A 20,260-nucleotide genomic window follows, 5' to 3' on the forward strand; every position below is an offset into this window, starting at 1 on the left:
AGTTTTTGTTTCATCTTGTTGTTGTTGTTATTTGTTCTTTGCAGTGAAATATCATAACTAAATTTTTAGTTTGGAAAATAACATTGTGTCAGTGAATTGCGCTGAAGGGGGTTGTTTGGTCATGGTAAGAGAAAAGACATAGGAAGACAAGATTGGAGATCATTAAAATAGTCTAAATGAGATGTAAAAGTTTGGACCAAAACAGCATGGGAATAAATATAGAATTGACTTGATGAGTGTTTGACTTTTGGGCAGAGGGAAGGAGGAGAAATGATGGTCAGATTTCTGTCATGAAAACTCCAGTCAGATGCTGTTGCCATCAACTAGAAAAGGAGGAGCAAGTTTGCAGGCAGCTGGGCAGAAAGTTTTCAGGTTGAACAGACTGAATTTGGTAAGTCTGTGAAACGAAGACATCCTACAGAGAGTTGAACAGATATGCCTGAAATTCTCAGTATTTTCAGGACTTGAAATAAATATACATAAGGAAGTTAATAAATGTGTAAGTAATAGTTCAAATCCGTGATTACAGAAAAATAACCAAGGGAGAAGATATATATTTATTGCAAAAGAGGATGATAAAAAAGTGGTAGGTCATTTAAGGTGTGGTAAAAATAACTTGCCATAAGATGATCAGAGGTAGGAGAACCAAGATAGTAAGAGATGAAGAAAGTCATGCCGGGCTGGGTGTGGCAGCGCAGTCCTGTCATCTCGGTGACTCAGGACACTGAGGTAAGAGGATCACAAGTTCAAGGCCAGCCTCAGGGAATAAAAACTAAAAATAAATAAATAAATAAAAAGGGTTGGGATGTGGCTCAATGGTAAAGCATATACTATAAACGGTGAACTTTAGTTAATTATCATGTATCAGTATTAGTTCATTAATTGAAACAAATGTACCACACCAGTGCAGGATGTTAGTAGGAAAAAGGATGGTTAGGAGTGAGAGGGAGGATATGGGAACTCGCTGTACTATCTGCTTGAGCATTTGTATACTCAATACTGTTCTAAAATTTGTCTACCAATTAAAAACAAAAACTTTTAAAAAGAGAGAATGAGGTACTTTTATATGCACTACAACATTGATGAATCCTGAAAACATTATGCTAAATGGAATAAACCAGTCACAAAAGCCCACAGTATGTAATTCCATTTATATGACATATCTAGAATAGGCAAATTTATGAACACAGCATAGATTAATGGTTCTTGAGGACTGGAGCAAAGTAAGGGAAATGGAGGGTGATTGCTAATGGGTCTGGGATTTCTTTCTGGGGTTTTGAAAACATGGTAAAATTTATTGCAGTGATTGTGGTGATGGTTGTAGAGCTCTGTGAATATACTAAAAATCACCTTGAATGGGTGATTTGTATGATGCATGTTACACCTAAATAACATAGTAAAAGGCTAACAAATTTGAAAATCTCAAAAATGGACAACTTTATAGGAAAATTAGCAAACTGGAATCATAAAGTCAAAAACATTGAAAAAATGGTCTGTTAAAGAATATATCTTCCAATGATTATTACAATACCTAGACAGTTTTATGAGCAAGTTCTTTCTAACTTTTAAGGAACAGATGATTTCCATGCTATAAAAGTGGTTTCCAGTACAGAGCAAAAGAAGCAAATAAGCTCCATTCATTTTGTAAAACGAAAGTTATCCTGATGAACACACACATAAACAAACACAGAAAGAAAAGTAAGATGACTGTCACAAATATGGATGTAAAAATCCTAAATGAAATGCTAGCAAACCAAATTCAGCAAGATACCATAAGCAATGAGGGATTCTTCCAGGTGTACAGTTCGATATTAGAAGAGCTAGACATGTTCATCACGACAATTAGTCAATGGAAAAAAAATCTGTAGGAATGTCAAGGAATTTGTATTTTTAAATTATGTAATAATTCCTTACAAAATTAAGGGAAAACCCTAAGTCAGAACAGAAAATTAGTTGTTTCCTTCGAATGGTTTCCTATGTATGTAGTTGAAGGAACAACTACATACATAGGAAACCATTCGAAGGAAACAACAGTTTCTTCAAGGACTTAGCCACAGAATACTCACCTGTGTTGTTTATTTTAGGGAAAATCAGAAAATAACCTAGTAGTCGAATAGTAGAAGATTGTTTAAAAAAAAGAAATAATTTCATGCAATGAAATGAATGCAACCACTGAAAGTTTATGTAAATGAATGACAAAAGGAAGTTCAGAATACATTAAGTAAAAAGCTTATGAAAGAGCATGTAGAAGATAGAGAAAAGATGACTGGGTGGTTATGACAAGATGTCAATAGAGGTTAACTCCAAAAGGGACTTTGATATTCTCCTTTTTGTATATCTGTTTTCTACATGTTCTATAATAAACATGTATTACATGTTAAAGAAAAATACAATAAAGAATGTATTTTAATATTTATACTCTTGGGGCTGGGGTTGTGGCTCAGTGATAGAGTGCTTACCTAGCATGTGTAAGGCACTGGGTTCAATCCTCAGCACCACATAAAATAAACAAGACATTCTGTCCATCTACAACTAAAAATTTTTTTAAAAAAAGTTTATACTCTTTAACCATCATGAAATACCAAAACATACAAAGAGCAAAAAAGTAAGTGAAAATACGGATTATAGAATAATAGATTTGATACAAAGTTAACTTTTAAAATATGGACGAAAACAACAGAGGTAAATGTACCCAAATGAGCATCAACTGTGGTTCTCTCTCTGAGCAGTAGGATCACAGGTGATTTGATTGTTTTCATCTTCCCAAATTTTACATATTTTCTACAATATACTTTTAAACTCAAGAAAAAATTAAAACTGAAGTGTGCATTTCAGGAGCAAGGAGAGAGAAAAGACAAAAAAAAAATTCTTTCTGCTGCCATTGTGCTATAAGGCATTTATATCAGAGCATTCTGGTACCGCATAACTAAATCCAAGAATTGGTTTTGGATGAATGATAGAACACAGACTAAAACAAACTGAAGAAAGAGCAACATAACAATACAATAAACATGCATAAATAGGTATATAATAAATCTGTGTAATTTTGTTTAAAGTTTAAACAGAAAAATCTGGAAATCAACATATCCAGAGGTTAAGAATTGTTAATTCCTGTTGACAGAAACCCAGGTAATGATTAGTTATGGGTGTGATTTTTTAAAAATATATCTTGCTATTTTCCAAAAATGTAAAACAAAATTAAGGACCTATAAATATTTCTACTCCTTGTTGTTGGAGGTGGGAAGGCACACTTGACCTGTGTCTGTCACTATGGGAGAACATAGTTCCTGGAAGGAACTAGGAAGGAGCATTCATGGTCACTATTTTCTTCTCCTAGTCTCCAGGGCTGCGCATCAGGGGACTGCCAATGAAACAGTGCAATGATATTGGTCTCTTCATTCACAGCATGCCAGGTGGCCCCTCACCCCGTGCCAACAGCCTCACAAATTAGGATCATGGACCCCTAAACCTTTAGAGCCTCAAGTCATGTGGAGCCTCTGATAAGAAATAGTCTCTTCTTTGACACAGACATCTTCTTTAGCTCTTTCATCATCTGGACTGTCATCCCTTGGAGTGCCAGGCCTTTGGCTCAAATCTTGCTTCTGTGCCTACCCTAGAACCTTACATAGACTACGTATTCAATAAACATTTATGAGAATTTGAAAAGAAGGCAGGTAGTGAAACAGTGTCTTCATGCCTGACTTAGGAGTAGATAGACATGGATATCAGCAACACAGAAGCATTTCATCATCTCAGGAAAGCACAACCCATACCACTACTTGTCTACTTTAAGTATGCACAGTGGCAATAAATCTCATGGATAAGAGTGCCATCTAGTGGAATGGGGTTGGCATAGGCAGTGATGGGAAGGTCAGAACAATAAAACCTGTTTCAAATAGATCTTTGGAAAGAGAATACACAAACCATTACAACAAATGGAGTGATGGGGACGGAGCAAATTGTCTGCGTAAGGATATGGCAGAAGCAAGGTCAATATGGCATGAATATATAAACTTACCTGTGATGCAACAGGTTTGCATGTTTCAAACTGAGAGGCCACGTTCCATTTCATTGCAAAGGACTTACAGATGAATTCTGAATCAACCTTCATGGTACTTACTCCAGGTTCCCATGGATGCTGTGGTATTACCATTAATTTTGAAATTATTTTGCCATTTTTCAGCATTATTTCTCTTATTTCATGTGAAGATGAATGCATTTGTCTATTACAAGAAAAATGTGGAAGAAATCTCTTTTGCTAAAATTCATATAATGAAAGGTATGTAAAAACAACTTTTTTCATAAAGAAAACTAATTATTTAAATATTTTCTAGGGGTCCCAAGGCACTGGCTAATCTTCTTTGATGAAAAATGCTTTTTCTTTTGGTACTGCATATTGAACACATGGAGATTTGCCACTGAATTACCCCATCCCCCTTTTTATATGTTTTTATTTTTTTTTTAATTTTTGAGACAGGGCTCACTAAATTGCCCAGGCTGGTCTCAAACCTGCAATCCTCTGCCTCAGTCTCCTAAGTCACTGGGATCACAAGCATGCACCACTCTACCCAGCTAGGAAAAAAAAGCTTTCATGGCAGAAAAACCCAGGTTGAAATGGCACAACCCTTGTCTTTTCCTTTCAAATATATGTTAGATAGTGATTGTTGAACTGAGTATAGGAAAATTCCTCCATTTCTCTAACAGAATGGAATAAGGCCCCACTGTTTTTGCTCACATGTAGCAGATCTGAATGCATGTGTGGGTTACAGGTCTCTGAATTGCTCTAATTGAAAGGATGTTTGTGGTCCACGCAATACACTGAAGATAGTCAGTCTGGACCTAGAATTTCATGGAACCACATAGACTTGATGATGTCAAAGGTTTGACACACAGCTTGAGAAGTCCATTCTGAACCATTCATTGCCTTTTAAAGGCAAGGCAAAGGATTTCTTCTCCCTTCCTTCTTATTTAGTTGATCCAGGAGAGTTAGTAGGCAGCATAAATAGTCTGTAGGATTCAAGAGGTCACACTTGGCCTGCTCTTAAACACTAGTGAATAAGAGAGTTCCTAATGAAGTTTTACAATTTCCATAGCACATCCAACTGTTGCAAGTTCCTGACTGACTTCTCTGTCTTTGCTTGTACCTAACTCTGGTTATTTTATATTTATCCTCTAACCCCTGCACAAAAGTCTTCAATGTATCCATATTGTCTATTGAATAAAGTTGAACACCTCAGTATAGCATTAAAAGTCCTCAAAAATATGGTCCCCAAACTACCTTTCCAAATATATTTGACATAAACCTACCACTATGACCTGTACTCCAAGCAAACTAAACTTCTCATTATTCAAGTGTTAATATATTTTTCATCTCTAGCAGTGAAAAAAAACCAGATCACCCACAAAAGTTGTTAGAATCATTCACAAGTGTTTTACACCCCTGCCCAAAAGAAAAGTATCATCAAACATGCTTTTGTACAAGGTGCTGGCTTTGGAAAAACAGATCCATGGAGGATGAGTCAGAAGTTCATCCTTCTCAGCACCTCACCAGTGTTACTTCAATGCTTGTTCTGATACTGACTAGTCCACTGCTTTCTCAACCTGGAGTTTTGACATTTCATTAGTTCTACCCCAAATCATCTTTTGTATGTGCTTATAAAATTCACCCACTCTATCCCCCAATGGTATAACTTTTCAAAATAAATTTAAGGTAATTAAAATGAACTTGACTGTGAGAGTTTTAGAGCAATTTTGTGAGGCATTTTGAAATCTTGTGAGATACCCTGGAATGTCCCAAAGATGAAGTTGAGATACAGTCTTCACTAATGTGTTCATCTCTCTGTGCTTTATTGTTTCCACCTAAAAAATGGAAACTAAGAATGTGCCTACTTTCTCCCAAATCTCCCAGCCTGGATATTATGAAAGCTCATAATATACACAAAGAACTTTGTTTTCCCAAAAATAAAGGAAATATGTATAACCCACATAAAGCAATTTAACTATAACTCTAAAACATCCTTAAGTTAGTAAACATCCTAAATATTACCAACAAAATGAGACACAATCATATTACTTGATATCCAGAGACATAGATTTTTTTCAGACCACACAAAGAAAATTTTGTTACTTAACTTACATTTGGAGATCACAATGCTTGGGAAGGTATATATCCAACATTCAAATAGAATTGACCTTGGAAAGTAACTGGATTACAAGATTTCCTTTAGCTTCTGAAAACAAAGGAGTCCCTTCTGAGGTAGAAATGGAAGCTCAGGATGTTGAGAAAATGTCACAATTTCTACTTGGTTCTTGGTTGAAATGTTGCTTTCTGCAGAGAGATTAGAAGGAAAGTGCTGGGAGGCGAGGCTGGAAAAGAAACATAAGGCTCTCTTATAAGGACAACATTTTGTCCCCACAAACTATTTTGTTTGTAATCACAATTCAGCAAATATTTTGATAGAATTCTTTTATTGCAACAGTCTCTAAGATGTCAACTTCAAGCAGGAGTCAATGGAGAATTCCAACATTAGACAGAAACTCTTAACTAGAAAGAAGAGTTCAACATGTTGCCAGAGTCATGGACCAAAAGGAAGGTGACAGATCATCCAGGCTACTGCTTTGCCTCCAGGCTGAGAAAGAACTCCATCCCAAGTAGACTAAGAAAGAATCTAAGTCATTTTTAATTTTTATTTGTTCTTTTTAGTTAGAGAATAATATGTATTTCATGCTTGTATAAATATATCAAAATAGAGTCTAAGACATTCTAAAAGGATTACATGATGGGATCTGTTATGGACTGAATGAGACTGTTCTCCCCCAGATTCATATATTGAAATCCTAACCTCCAATGTATTAGGAGGTGGAACCTTTGGGAGAAGTTTGGTCATAAGGTGGCACTCTCATGAATGGGATTTAGTGCCCATGGGATTTTTGTGGATTAGCTTTCAAAAAAGTGGGCTGTGATAAAAGTGAAATTTGACTTCCTCTGCTCTCTTTATGACTTTTTCTCACCTTTTCACCTGCTGTCATGTTATGACATGGCGTTCCAGATGCCAGCCATCATGCCTTTGCATTTCCCAGCCTCCAGAACTGTGAGCCAAATACACTTCTTCCCTGAAAGAAATCTTCATGCAGAAGGTAAAAACCCCTGCATGAGATACTGAAAAGATAACTGCATTGTATGATATGAGAGATTAGACCACTTCCAACCCTGGGACTCAGGTGCATTAGAGGGAATGAAACAGTGATTGTATTGATCCCTAACTGGTATTCTGCACTTTGAATTTTTCCATTGACTTTCCCTACCTCATTGCAGTTGATTCTCCCAACTGCCTTATATAGTCATAGCCATTGGGTTGATTTTAGAGTTGAGGCAATTTATGTACAAAGAGGTGAGTGGTCAGATCACACAGCTGGTGAGTAGTATAGCTGAGAGCCAAGCATTCCCTTTCATGATGATAGAGGGCTTATGAACAGAGGATGGTTCTCAGTTTTATCTGCAGTTCTATCACCCTACCTGGACAGCCTCCAGGATGCAGACCTTGCAGAAAATACAATATAATCTTGTCTGGAAAAAAACTACACACTTGTTGAATATATAGTCAAGGGTCTTTGGCACTATAGTAGAAAACATGATAACCAGTAGAGCAAATTCTACTCTCAAGGGACTTCATCTTCCCTGGTAAATGTCTCATTTCAGAATTGTCCACATCCAAAGAGGAACATTTCTCCTGTGCTTTATTGCCAGTGAACATGTATCAGTACCTCAAAACAGACAGATGATTATTTATGTTTTACTAGAACAATTAGCCTACCAAGAGGAAGTAATGTAAACAGCAACCCTACTGTAAACTTCAAAATGACCAGAGGTTAGTAGTACTTCATTCATTCCAACTCTAAAAGTACATAAAAGATGACTAATTATCATCTTTGCTATATCTAGGAGGAACTAGTTTTCAAGCCTAATAAATCTAATATTAACTTACATAATTCTTTACCTTTTCCACACTAAAACAGAGTTCAGGGAAATGATGCAGTGATATAAGCCTCCCTCAGTTTCAGTTATATTTGTTGATCTTTCAGAATATTTTTCCTAAAGAGCAGTGATGAATTTATCTGAAAAGGACTTTCTTAAAATGTCTCCCTACTGGGGCTGTGGTTGTAGCTCAGTGGTAGAGCACTTGCCTAGTACTTACTTGTGAAGCTCTGGGTTTGATCCTCAGTATGATGTAAAAACAGATAGATAAAGTAAAGGTATCATGTCCATCTATAATTTAAAAAAATTAAATAGAATAAAAACTGTCTCCCTAATTCAGTAGTTTCTAAAGTTCCCTAAAAATAGCTTTAATTATCAAATACCTATTATATAGGTATATTTCTAATTATGAATATGATGGAGTACTTTTATATAAGACTAATCCTTCCACTTAAAATAACCAGGAAAACCAGGTAAAATTTTACAACATCTGATTGAACACATTAAAGCAAAGATGAGGCAAACATGAAAGAGGATATTCTGCAGCAACTTTTTCCTCTGGGATATTTGCTGTTTCTTGCCATCAGGCAAGGGGGTAGGGATATGAGAGAGGGCCTGGATTGAGGGCCTCTACTACGAGGAGAGAAGCCAACAGAGCTTTGGGTAGTGTCTTAGAGATGGAGATATTAGAGACTTGAGGAATGAGGATTCTGGTGATGAGTGAAGCAGAGACTGAGCTCAAGTTTCCCCCTCAAGATAGTTACAGAATTATGCAGCTACATTAACCAGAAAATCAAGAAAGCATCTTTCAAACTGAATTTTACACCACCAAAAATATCTTTCAAATAATGAAGGGAAGATTTTGGGATGAGAAGTGGCAGTAATGCCATCAGGATTTTGAATCTCTCTGAATCACCTATTTTTAAGATGGATAGAATGCTTGAATATTTTTAAAGGCATAAACAACATTTACAAAAAAACTAGGTGACTAGGTACCTCAATGAAGCCAAATATGAACAGATGGGGAAAATTCACTAATAGGTATGAGAGAATATGGTACCTAATTCTAAGTGGAAGCAGAAGGAATAAGTGATTGCATCTGAATTCTTGAAAATGGGAGTACCCCCAAACAGTCAACATGTACTTACTTTCAAAGAACAGTAGAACACTCTAATATTAAAAGTCACAGAAGGAAGACTTCTACACACTCCAGAATGTGAATAACTACAGGAGTCTGGAGGGCCAGACAGGTCTGGATTCAAGAAAACCAAGAACTTCATCAATCAGAAGCTAGCTTCCACTCTGGGAAAGCAAGAAACATCACAACCATAGTGAAAACAATAAAGGGGTCCAACTAACTTCAAATCCATGGATTATTTCCTACACTTTAGAGAGCTGAGTTTGCATAACAACAGTTTTGCCCCATACATGAAGAGATATGGTCACTGCAGGAAGAGGGATGTGAGCACTCACTTATTTTGGGTAAGTTTACTGAAAATCAGTAAGAAGAGTTCAGCTAGAAATATTCGTAAACTAGCAAAGGTAAAAGGTTAGGCTGATAGAACAGTGTGAATCCTCCAAGAGCCTCAGAAATTGGAGGAACTGCAATCTCTTCCAGCGTCTTTCTCCATGAACCCCACTGGGTTCTTGAAGAACAGACTGGAAAGAGCCTTAAGAAGGAATCCACGTAGGTGCAGACCTTAGAGAAAGGAACATCAGCCATGCAGAAGAGATATCTCCCATGAATTATCCCCATCTCCTCTAGGAAAAAAAATGCCTTATTCTCTGGGGGAAAGGCAGCAAACTTTGTCACCCTTAGGATGTTGGAGGAAACTATCTGCACCTAGGAGAAGGAAACAAGAAAAAATATACTCTTAAAGGGAGGGGAAATGTATGCACTGGGCCCAGAACTACATAAGGAGAGAAGCAAAAGATCATCAGATGATGTCTCTAACATCCAGGGGCAAAATAACTGAGACTTGAGATTAAGCAGAAAACCAGAAAAAGTCATGTTCCCAATTCCCCACAATACTAAACAAATAATTTCAAGTAACATGAATATTCTTGAAAGGGGACAAAGGAAGAAGAGCATTAGAGAATACCTAAGGAAAAAAGTATAAAGAGAAGACCTAAAGACCAGAGTCAAAAAGACATTGCTCTGTAAAACCAACTCTCACCATAAACATAAGGAATTATTACAGGAACTTAAAGCCTGTGGGTATATGGAGGATAGACACAATCAGGCTGACTCAAAACTCTGTTCTAAATACCCAGCAGAATGAAGTATGTGGTACCTGTTACTAGGTCTAAAAATTATTTACCTCAGTCTCTAACATCCTACATAAGATGCTCACCTTAAAAAAAAATCAAGACATACAAAGTTTCAAGAAAAATCACAATCCCAAAAAAATAAAATACTTGGGAATCAATCTCACAAAAGAGGTGAAAGACCTCTACAATGAGAACTACAGAACACTAAAGAAAGAAATTAAAGAAAACCTTAGAAGATGGAAAGATCCCCCAAGTTCTTGGATAGGCAGAATTAATATTGTCAAAATGGCCATACTACCAAAAGGGCTATACAGATTCAGTGCAATTCCAATTAAAATCCCAATGATGTACCTTACAGAAATAGAGCAAGCAATTATGAAATTCATCTGGAAGAATAAGAAACCCAGAATAGCTAAAGCAATCCTCAGTAGAAAGAGCAAAGCAGGGGGTATCGCAATACCAGATCTTCAACTCTATTACAAAGCAATAGTAACAAAAACGGCATGGTATTGGTACCAAAATAGACAGGTAGATCAATGGTACAGAATAGAGGACATGGACACAAACCCAAGTAAATACAATTTTCTCATACTAGACAAAGGTGCCAAAAATATGCAATGGAGAAAAGATAGCCTCTTCAACAAATGGTGCTGGGAAAACTGGAAAACCATATGCAACAGAATGAAATTAAACCCCTATCTCTCACCCTGCACAAACTCAACTCAAAATGGATCAAGGACCTCGGAATCAGACCAGAGACCCTGCATCTTATAGAAGAAAAAGTAGGTCCAAACCTTCAACTTGTTGGATTAGGATCAGACTTCTTTAACAGGACTCCCATAGCACAAGAAATAAAAGCTAGAATCAACAACTGGGATAGATTCAAACTAAAAAGCTTTCTCTCAGCAAAGGAAACTATCAGTAATGTGAAGAGAGAGCCTACAGAGTGGGAGAATATCTTTGCCACTCATACTTCAGATAGAGCGCTAACTTCCAGAATCTATGCAGAACTCAAAAAACTCTACACCAAGAATACAAATAGTCCAATCAACAAATGGGCTAAGGAAATGAACAGACACTTCACAGAAGATGTACAAGCAATCAACAAACATATGGGAAAATGTTCAACATCTCTAGTAATAAGAGAAATGCAAATCAAAACTACCCTAAGATTCCATCTCACCCCAATTAGAACAACGATTATCAAGAACACAAGCAACAATAGGTGTTGGCGAGGATGTGGGGAAAAAGGTACACTCATACATTGCTGGTGGGGCTGCAAATTAGTGCAGCCACTCTGGAAAGCAGTGTGGAGATTCCTTAGAAAACTTGGAATGGAACCACCATTTGACCCAGCTATCCCACTCCTTGGCCTATACCCAAAGGACTTAAAAATCAGCATACTACAGAGATACAGCCACATCAATGTTCATTGCTGCTCAACTCACGATAGCCAGATTGTGGAACCAACCTACATGCCCTTCAGTTGATGAATGGATAAAGAAACTGTGGCATATACATACAATGGAATATTACTCCACCATGAAGAATGGTAAAATTATGGCATTTGCAGGCAAATGGATGAAACTGGAGAATATCATTCTAAGTGAGATAAGCCAATCTCAAAAAACTAAAGGACGAATGATCTCGCTGATAAGTGGACGAGGGGTTAGTGTTAGGGTTAGGGTTTGGTTTAGGGTTAGGGATAAGGAGGGTGGTAAGAATGGAGGAAGGAAGGACTGTATAGAGGGAAAAGAGGGGTGGGAGGGGTGGAAGTGGGGGAGAAAGGAAAAAAATAACAGAATGACTCAAACAACATTACCCTATGTAAATTTATGATTACACAAATGGTATGCCTTGACTCCATGTACAAATAGAGAAACAACATGTATCCCATTTGTTTACAATAGAAAAAAAAGACAAAAAAATGTTAAAAACAACAACAACAAAAAAAAAAAACCCAAAAAAAAACATGCTTGTTTTGGGACAGCTTTGAACATGTGACTATCATTCTGTGTAGCACAATTTAAAATATATGTATATTTTTAAATAAAGAGCTTTGTACCCTAAAACAAAAAAAACAAAAAAAAAAAAAAAGAAACAACCAGAATATGGTATGACACAGATGATGGAGCTATAAGACAAGGACTTTTAAATGATTATAATTAACATGCTAGAGCCTGCCCCAGAAAAGCTTAAAATCATTCAAGATTCACAGGTAAATGAAGCAGTGAAATGAAAACCTAAGAAAGAACTAAATGATAATGCTACAAATGGGAAAAATACAATAGCAGAAATACCTAATACCTTCAACATGCTCACCAGTAGTCTTAAAACTGATGAAGAGAAAGGCTGGGTGCCACATGCCTGTAATCCTAGCAGGAAGATCATGAATTTGAGGCCAGTCTGGGCAACTTATTAAGACCCTGTCCCCCCAAAATTGAAAAACTATAAAAAGGGCTGGGTATAGTTCAGTGTTAGAGCACACCTGGGTACAATCCCCAGTACAAAACAAACAAAAAACAGTCAAATAAAAAAGTCAGTGAATATGAGGATCAGTCAACATAAATTACTAATATTTAAATATAGAAAAGTAGAAGTAAAAAAAACAGAAAAGAGTTCTAATATAACTCAGACTACTATAAATTAAATTCCAAAAAGAAGAGTGGATGGAAAAAGATTTTATTTTAATGCTTTTTAATTTATGAAGGCATGAGTGAGAATTTTTCAAAATTAATTGATAGATATTATACCATAGATGTAAGTAGTACAAAGCCCCCAGTATACCATTATATTCAAACATCTGAAAACAAAACAGGAAAAAAAAAATCTTGAAAGCAGCCTATGTTAGTTGGTTTTGCAATACTACAATGAAATACCTGAGACAGACTAACTTTATAAAGGAAAGAGGTTTATTTAGCTCAGTTTGGAAATTCAAGGGTATGGTTCTGACATCTGCCCAGTCTTGGTGAGGGGCCTCCTTGCTGTGTCACAGCATGGTGGAAGCAATGGGAAGTACATGTATGGAAGCAAGAAATTACTTGACAAACAGGAAGTTAGGAAGTTAGAAAATTTAGTGATCCCATTGTGTGTGTGTGTGTGTGTGTGTGTATAAAATTTTGGGGGAGGCCACTGGGGATATTGATCAAATTAGAATTTTATGACAACTCTCATGAGAATGTTATGATTTGGATATCAAATATCCCCCCAAAGCACAGTTTTGAAGGGTTGGTTCCCAATGCAGCAGTGGTCAGAGTTGCAACCCTTGGGAGGTGATTGGATCATGAGGTGTCTAACTTCATTGATGGGATAGTCTATTAATCAATTCATAACAATGACTACTGAGAAGTTGTGGAAACTTTAGTAGGCAGAGTCTAGTTGGAGGAAGGGGTCATTGGGAGTATATTTTCAAAGAGTATATTTTGTCACTGTCCCTTCTTACTCTCCTTAAAATATTTTCATTGGTGCATAATTAAACATTATAGTTGGATTCTGTATGCCATATTTTCACATGCATATGACATAATTTGATAAAATTCCTGTGCCTTCCATTTCCTTCCACTCTCCTCTCCCCTGATCCACTTGTCCTACTCTACTGATCTCCCTTCTGTTGTTTTTAGTGAATTATGATTACATATATACATATATATATACACAAATATATATGTAGGATTCATTGAAGTATGGTCTTACATGGACATAGCATAATTTGGTAGATTTTGTACCTCAGTACTTACCCATGCCCTCCCATCTTTCCTCCCTCTAAATTACCTTCCTCTACTTTTTTAGTCTCCCTTCTATTTTGATGAGATTCCCTTTTACATTTCTTGTTTCCGTCTCCAGCTTCCATGTATGAGAGAAAACAGACATTCTGAGTCCAGCTTATTTTACTTAGCACGTTGTTCTCCAGTTCCATCCATTAACCATCAAATGAAAAAAAAATTTTTTTATTCTGTGCTCAGCAAAATCCATTGTGTATATACCACATTTTCTCTATCCATTTGTCTGTTTATGGACACCTAGGCTGGTTCCATAATTTGGCTATTGTAAATTGTGCTGCCATAAACATGGGTATGCATTTATCACTATAGTGTGCTGATTTAAGATCAATTGGATAAATAACAAGAAGTAGGATAGCTGGATCATATGGTATCTTCACTCACATACATACATATATACATATATGTATATACATATATAATTTTTTTGGCACTGGGGATTGAACCTAGGGGTGCTTATCCACTGAGCAACATACCCTGCCCTTTCTATTTTTTATTTTGAGACAAGTCCTCACTGAGTCACTGAGGTTGGCCTCAAATTGGGATCCTCCTGCCTCAGCCTCCTTTGTCCCTGGGATTACAGGCATATGCCACCATAACCAGCTTCCTACCTAGCCTTTTGAGGAATCTACATATTGCTTCCCAAAGTGGATGTACCAATTTGCAGTCTACCAAAATACATAAAGGTACCTTTCCCCTCATATCCTCACCAGCAATCATTGTTATTTGTAAACTTGATGATTGCCATTCTAACGAATGAGATGAAAGTTATTTGTTTCCATGATTTTTAAGGGTGTTAAGCATTTTTTTCACATATTTACTGACCATTTGTATTTCTTCTTGGAAGAATATTTTTTTAAAGTTCAGTTGCCCATTTATTGATTGGGTTATTTGCTTTTCTCAGGTTAAAGTTTTGATTTATTTATACATTCTTGATAATCACCCCTCATTGGAAGAGTAACTGGCAAAGATGTTCTTCCATTCTGTAGTCTCTCTCTTCATGCTCTTAATTTTTTGCATTTGCTGTGCAGAAGCTCTTTGATGCCATCCCACGTGTTGATTCTTGGTTTTATTTCTTGAGCTTTACGGTCTTGTTAAAGAAGTCAGTGCCTGTACCAATGTGTTGGAGTGTTGACCCTGTTTTCTTCTAGCAAATGCAGTATTTCTAGTCTAATTTGTAGCTCTGATCCATTTTGAGTTGGCCTTTGTGCAGAGTGAGAGAAAGGGACTTAGTTTTATATTTCTACATATGGATATCTAGTTTTCCAGCACCATTTGTTACAAAGGCTGTTTTTTCCTCCAACATATATTTTTGAAACTTTTTGTCAAGTATCAGATGGTTGTAAGAAGGTGGGTTTGTCTCTGTATCTTCTATTCTTTTCCACTGGTCTTCATGCCTGTTTTTTGAAATATACTTTTAGTTGTAGATGGACACATTAACTTGTTCATTTTATTTTAATGTGGTGCTGAGGATTGAACCCTATGCCTCACACATTAAGAAAGTGCTCTACCACTGAGCCACAACCCCAGTCCCATCATGCCTGTTTTTATGCCAGTACCACATTGGTGTTGGTAGTATAGCTCTGTAGTATAATTTGAGGTCACATATTGTGATGCCTCCAGTATCTCTCCTTTTTTTTCTTTTTTGGTCCTGGGGATTGAACTCAGTGGCACTCAACCAGAGTGGCACTCTATGAGGCACTTGAGCCACATCCCCAGACCTATTTTATATTTTATTTAGAGACAGGGTCTCACTGATTGCTTACCACCTAGCTTTTGCTGAGTCTACTTTAAACTCATGATTCTGCTGCCTCAGCCTCCTGAGCTGCTGGGATTGCAGGCATGCACCACCATCCCCAGCTCATATTTTGATCTTATAATCTCAGCACTTTGCTGAATTCATTTATCAGCTCCACAAGTCTTTTGGGTTTTCTAGATATAGGATCATGTCATCAGCAAAGATAATTTGAATTATTCTTTTCCTATTTGTATCCCTTTAATTTCTTTCTCTTGCCTGTTTGATGCCTAGAGTTTCAAGAAATATATTGAGTACATGTGGTAAGAGTGTGAATCCCTGCCTTGTTCCTGATTTCAGAGGAAATGCTTTCAGTTTTTCTCCATCCAGCATGATATATCTTTGGGTTTGGCATTGTTGAGCTAAGTTCCACAAATCTCTAACTTCTTCAATATTTTTAACATGAATAGGTGATGGATTTTTGTCAATGACTTTTTCTTTTTTCACAATTTTTATTCCCACATTAAAGTTGTACATGACAGTAGGATTTATTTGTTGTTACATATTCATACATGCACACAATATAATTTGGCCAATATCACTCCCAAGCACTTTCCTCCCTATCTCTTGCTCACATCTCCTGGTTCCTTTCCCCTACTTTTGGGCAGAAGTAGTGAGCTAGAAGTTATCAAAAGGAGGTCAAAGCAGTGTTCTATTAAGTACCAGTTATTGGTTGTATTAACTTTGTGAATATTCACTAATTCATTCACTTAATACTTGGCATTTTTCCTGTTTGCGAATCGTTTCCCTTAAAAATGTTTTAAAAATGGTATATGTATACTTTTCTTTTCAAAATTCATGTTTACTTGTAAGATTCTCTGACTCCAGGGAGAGGAGTGAGAATTATATATGAAACATTTGTTTTTGATTAGACAGAAGGAAGAAACTTTTGATCACCTGCATTATCATGAATAGTTCCAGAGGTTTCATAACAACTAGGCAAGGTAGGTATTTTATTTCCATTTTATAGATGAGGACAACCCATGGACAAGAAGATGACTGGTTTCAAGTAGGATTCTCTAATTCCAGCATTTCTAGAATGAAAAACTAAGGGAACATCAAAGAGAGTAAGGTCTCTACAGAGCATCTAGTCCCAAAAGGGAAAGGGATTATTAGTTCAAGATTACCCATTTACTGAACAACAGAGGACTAAAACATTAGTCACTTGAGTGCCATCCAGTGGACAACGTACCATGACTGTAATTAATAGACAAATCATGAAAACACTTTATGGAATAGAAGGAAAACACTAAATTGAGACTTGAAATGCCTGGATTCTGTCCCAGTTTTGCCAAGTAAGCTTGACTTCCCCCCTCAGGGTTTTAATTCCCCCACCTGTGAAATATGAGGTGACAACAATAAAAACAACAGGAAGTGGCAAAACTTGGATCCAAGACTGAGGCAAGGACAGGTTTTGTGGGGGCTGAAGCTTATAATATATGGGGCCCTCTTTAAGAATATGAAATTACCAAAATAAAATTGGGAACAAAATAAATATTCATTTAAATTGAGAAAAGAAATACAAGGGGCTGGGGTTGTAGCTCTGTGGTAGAGTGCTTGTCTAGCATGTGTGAGGCCCTGGGTTCAATTCCTGACACTACTTACAAATAAATAAAATACAGGTCCATCAACAACTAAAAAAAATTTAAAAAGAAAAAGAAATATAAGAGAATACATATTTGAAAAAGTTAACAAATGTTAGCAACATTTCAAAACAAAAATGAATAACAATAAATAATGGCATATCTTCATTAATTAACTGTAGTGTTATTCCTACTCTTGCTGGTTATAGTTGGAAAATCAGAGGACTCAGCATTTATTACATTTATTTATTAATTACAGCAAAGAAGTCAGGACACAGCAGGATTACAAGGGGAAAAGGCACAGGTTAAGTCTGGAGGAACCAAATGCAGACCTCCGTCCGTTATCTCCTTCCCCTGAGGGGCCACCCACCCAGATAATACTTTATCCTCAGATAATACTTTATCCTGCAACAAAACTGCAGTGATGTGTGCGATTTTTCTGCCCAGAGCAGCCCAGACTTAGTACCCACAATTTATATTGGAGGCTAGTCATGTACGCACCCTCTGCTTAACATGTGACAAAATTCTACTTTCAGAAAGAAAGTGGTGGATCAGCATAAATTATGTTCTTCATACAGACATCTAAGCAAGCAAAACCAGTCTTAGTTAACTGTTGAATAGGGACACTCCAAAAGTCAAATACTCAGAAAACAGCACAGGGCCAAAATTATAAGCAGGTCTTTCTGAGGTCAAGAGTCTCAGGCCTGTTAGATTGACTATATTCTGTATACTATTTGATGTTTCTAGCTACAACCACAGGAATTCTGAAAAATGCCATTTCATACAACCTCTAGTCAAATATTAAAATAAACGTACATGGTATTTATAGTTGCATATACAGCACACTGAGTATATTCCTGAGAGGAGATATTTTGTTTAGAAATGAGAACTGAATCTTCCATTTCCAACTTCACACATCTGATTTCCACAGACTAGTTTCTGGCTCTATATATTGTGAACCTTGCTTCTTCCACTGATAACATACCTTTGGTGCCAAGTTACATAAGGCACAGTGACATCACAATATATACTGCAGCTCTGCACCTCTTGTCCTGACACTGGATGTGGTTGGCACAGCAAGTAGAAGTATTTCTGGAAGCTATTCCAATCCAGGGAAGGTAGCTATAACTTGAAAATATTCAGAATTGGTTGGGAGCCCCTGAAATATATCTTTCCAAATAAAAGTGAATGTATCCCAACTTAATGTTCCCTTAGTTAGATTCCCCCAAATGTCATTGCTTTGCTACCCAGCATGAAGGTAAGAGTGATAGAGACAGGAGAATGGAAGAGAAGTGTCCTGAACTGTTTGAGTTAAACATCTTTTGTAGGAATGGGAATTTAGTTCAATATTAATGTGCTTTCCTAGCATTCATGAGGTCCTGAGTTCAATCCCCTGTACAACACATATACATATATACATAGACAGAAACTATGTTCAGTTGACTGTGCATCTGCATCTGGTCCAGAGAAACAACATGAAGACCAAAACTACAAAGCTATCTTTACTTCGTGGCTGAGGTGGGAAATCTAGAATGAGGTTCTTTGAACACTGGGTAGGTAGCAGGAGGAAACAGTTTCAGAGGAGATGGGCTTCTTGGACTAAAACTAGAGAGAAGTTTTTCTGGGCAGACAGAGAATTGAATTGAGCAATCCATGAACCACAGAAATATCTAAGAAAGACACCCACCTAACTTTGTCAAGACCAAAATCCTGAACTGCAAAGTCACAGCATCAAATGTTTCCTGAGCTTGAAAGGGCTTTCTGTGTACTATGTTTCATCACAATCACCGTCATCACCTAAAGGGAAAATTACCATGTATGCAGTCAAAAACACTAAGTCCTGCCTCAACCACTTACTGTGTAAGCAAAAACAAATCACCTCCCCTCTCTGAATCTCAGCTTCCTCATCTCTAAAGTGGAGAGGATGATAATGTGGCTTGTGAGTCTGGGGAGAAATCAAGGCAAAACTAAGAAGAGAAAAAGTACCAGCAAAGGTATTCTTTCTGGGCCAGAACATGACACAGAACTCAAGGACAAACATGCTATAAACTGCAAGTCCCTGTATGAATATTAGCTTTGATTTATCATAGAGGGGAAACCAGTACAGCTCTCTATAAACAGGAGAAGCGCTCAGAAAACATTCACTCTCACTGGCTCTCTTTCCTTTATTACAAGCAGTTCAAAGCTCTGGTCTTATTGATATTTTCAGAGGAAAATTGGCAGTAATATTGTGGAATTAACTTGATATAATTAAAAATAATTCTACAAGTAAAAAGTACTCTGAAAAGTAGCTTTGCTAGAAAGGGAGCAGTAAAGGAGGACAAAGGTACAATATTAAACATCAAAATTTCTAAATGAGAGGGATGAAAGCAAGGGTTATCTGCTGACTACAGATGATACTGGCATGTCATAGTTTCTTTACCAATCCTGTCCAGGCCCTGCTTGATCCTAGTAGGAAACTGAATACAGGAGAAATTAGTAGCAAAATAAAGAGTATGTGGATTCTAAAGTCACAAGGCACTGGACTACACAAATCCACAGAAGCAAGTGACAGTCATGTTGATGAAAACTGGCCCCCCAGGCATTCTGGAAAATCTATCAGAATTGTCTCTAAAGTGGATGGAATCAATCTCACAAAAGAGGTGAAAGACCTCTACAATGAGAACTACAGAACACTAAGGAAAGAAATTAAAGAAAACCTTAGAAGATGGAAAGATCTCCCATGTTCTTGGATAGGCAGAATTAATATTGTCAAAATGGCCATACTACCAAAAGTGCTATACAGATTCAACGCAATTCCAATTAAAATCCCAATGATGTACCTTACAGAAATAGAGCAAGCAATTATGAAATTCAT

The 20,260-nt window shown here is 36.8% G+C and overlaps 1 long non-coding RNA gene across 2 annotated transcripts in view; it reads right to left on the minus strand.

Moving 5' to 3' along the window:
* Positions 1–7,828, minus strand: part of LOC306651656 — a 75,225-nt gene extending 67,397 nt beyond the window's left edge. Inside the window, exons 1-3 of one of the 2 annotated variants that reach the window (XR_013761172.1) lie at positions 7,517–7,828; positions 7,012–7,147; positions 4,019–6,328 (exon numbers count right to left, since the gene is read on the minus strand). This is a non-coding gene — a long non-coding RNA (uncharacterized lncRNA). Of the gene's footprint in view, positions 1–4,018; positions 6,367–7,011; positions 7,148–7,516 lie in introns of both variants that reach the window. The other variant, XR_013761173.1, reaches the window with a different exon arrangement.
* Positions 7,829–20,260: the final 12,432 nt, after the last annotated feature.

Source organism: Sciurus vulgaris (genome assembly GCF_902686455.1).
Source record: "Sciurus vulgaris genome assembly, chromosome: X".
Classification (NCBI taxonomy): Eukaryota; Metazoa; Chordata; class Mammalia; order Rodentia; family Sciuridae; genus Sciurus; species Sciurus vulgaris.